This window comes from Chenopodium album, chromosome 5 (genome assembly GCF_948465745.1).
Source record: "Chenopodium album chromosome 5, dcCheAlbu1.1, whole genome shotgun sequence".
NCBI classification, from domain to species: domain Eukaryota; kingdom Viridiplantae; phylum Streptophyta; class Magnoliopsida; order Caryophyllales; family Amaranthaceae; genus Chenopodium; species Chenopodium album.
In genome coordinates, this window is record NC_137838.1 from 35,499,741 (window position 1) to 35,502,226 (window position 2,486).

General features: G+C 40.9%; 1 non-coding gene across 1 annotated transcript; it reads left to right on the plus strand.

Moving 5' to 3' along the window:
• The first annotated feature begins 1,253 nt into the window (after positions 1–1,253).
• Positions 1,254–1,356, plus strand: LOC145633576 (small nucleolar RNA R71). The gene has a single exon (XR_014112887.1). It is a non-coding gene; the product is annotated as a small nucleolar RNA R71 (small nucleolar RNA).
• Positions 1,357–2,486: the final 1,130 nt, after the last annotated feature.

Genomic DNA, 2,486 nt, shown 5'->3' on the forward strand with positions numbered 1-2,486 from the left:
GAAAATGGCTTCCAAATCAATAATTTTAACAACAATGTCCCAAAATCACTAAATATCAAATTAATAACCAACATAGAAAATCAAAATCCCATGAAACTCAGTCAAGCTAATTCATGCTTAATAACTAGAAAATTTGCATAAACAAGTGAAACTAGTAATAAAATAGCAAAAATTTAGAGTTATACCACTTAGTAGAAGCTTAAACACCACTAAGAACCCCCAAGAACACCATCTTCAATTAAGCTTGCAAACCATGAAAATTGAGGGTTTTTGGGTATTTTGGAGAGAGAAAGTGGGTAAATTTGTGAGTAGAGTAAAAAATTTTGATGGATTTGAAGGAAGATCAATGGAATTTGTGAGAAATGGGTGAAATTGGAAGGTTTGGGTTTGAGTTTGTGAGGAGAGAGAAGAGCATGAAATAAGGGTTATGAAATTATAAGGACGAAATGGAGAAGAAAGGGTTAAAACCCGATTTTCCCTTCTCTGCGCGCCCGCACAGAGGTCGCGCAGACTCTCTGTCTCGAATCTCCAATTTTGAATTAAGCTGTGTGGGTTCTGATAATGCTTGCGTGCCCGCACACCTTCCCCTGCGCGCCCGCACAAAGGTCACGCACTAGGTCGCGCAAACCTTCTGTCTAAAACTCCGATTTGCAAATAAAACTCCGATGTCGCGCACAGGGTCGCGCAGAGTAAAATTCAATTTCTTCCTCCTCACGTCCTCGATATAGAAAATCCTTTCCTCCTTCATCATCCAAACACCTATCAACCAAAAGGGGGAAAAATGAAATTCAAATTCAAATTCAAAAAAGGAAAGTAAAATCGGAATTTTTAAAAAAAATATAGAAAGGTGTTAGAAACTTGGGTGCCTCCCGAGAAGCGCTTCTTTATGAGGTCACTAGCTTGACCATGAGGAAAATTCTTCAAGTGGGAGGCTTGGGATCCAAAGGATCAAGCACTATACATTCGATGATACCAACTTCTTCCTTGCAAAAGTAATGCTTTAAACGATGACCATCCGCATCAATTTGATGTTGTAATTGATTAACTTTCTCCAATTCGTAAATACCACCTCTCTTTGGAGCATTTCTTCTTCGGCCCACCCCAAGAGTAATTCTTTGCTACCTCTTATATTGTGGCTTCAACTTGATTTTGAGGGATCTTGATTAACTGACTACCCGCCCCTGCATCCAAATTGGCTCTTAACATGGGCTCCAATCCCTCGTAGAAAAACCGCATGAGCAACCTTTGATTGTACTCATGGTGGGGAAATGCTTGTACCAACTCTTTGAATCTCTCCCATGCTTCACCAAGACTTTCATCGGCATCTTTCTCAAATGATGCAATTTTCCTTCGCATTCGGCGGTCTTCTCCTCGGAGATAAAATGCTTCAAGAACGCCTTTACCACCTCCCTCCATGTTGTGAGAGTGTTAGGCTTTACTTGCTTTAGCCATTTCTTTGCTAGTCCGGTGAGAGATTGCCGGAAAAGGTGCATACGAATGTTGTCTTGACTCACTTCATTTGTTTGCATCATTGCGCACAATTCAAGGAATCGGTCCAAATGTTCAATAGGGTCCATATTTGCACTTCCGGAAAATTCAAGGAATCGGTCCAAATGTTCAAATGAGAGCATTTCTCCAACTTGTTACCATCCGCATCTAACTCAAAGGAGCCATAAGGAGTAGTCTTTGATATCACAAAAGGACCCGACCACTTTGATTTGAGTTTACCCGGAAACAAACGAAGCCTTGAGTTGAAAAGCAAAACCTTGTCTCCAACCTTAAAGTTCTTGTTTCGAATATGTTGGTCATGCCACTTTTTGGTTTTCTCCTTATATAACCTTGAGCTCTCATAAGCATCATCTCTAAGCTCTTCAATTTCATTGAGCTTAAGCAATCTCTTCTCACCGGCTAACGATAAATCCATATTGAGCTCTTTTATGGCCCACCAAGCCTTGTATTCTAACTCAACCGGCAAGTGACAAGCCTTTCCATAGCCCAACCTATAGAGGGTCGTCGTGCAGCCTTGTACGCCGTCCTAAGAGCCCATGGTGTGTCATCAAGTTTGAGAGAATAATCTTTCCTTGATTTGTTCACCATCCTTTCAAGAAGATTTTTGATTTCACGATTCGAGACCTCCACTTGTCCTTGAGTTAGAGGGTGGTAAGTTAATCCAATTTTTTGATGAACGCCATACCTCTTGAGAAGAGCTTCAAATTGCTTTTTGGCAAAATGGGAGCCTCTATCACTACTTAGCACCCTCGGAACTCCAAACCTAGGGAAAATGATCTTCTTTAGAAGCTTAAGCATAACCTTGTTATCATTGGTAGGTGAGGGTATGACTTTAATCGATTTCGTCACATAATCGACCGCTACCAAAATATATAGATTCCCACAAGAAGAGACGAAAGGCCCCATAAAATCCACCCCCCAAACATCGAAGGGTTCAACTTCTAAAACACTTTGTTATGGAATTTCGTCCCTCTTGG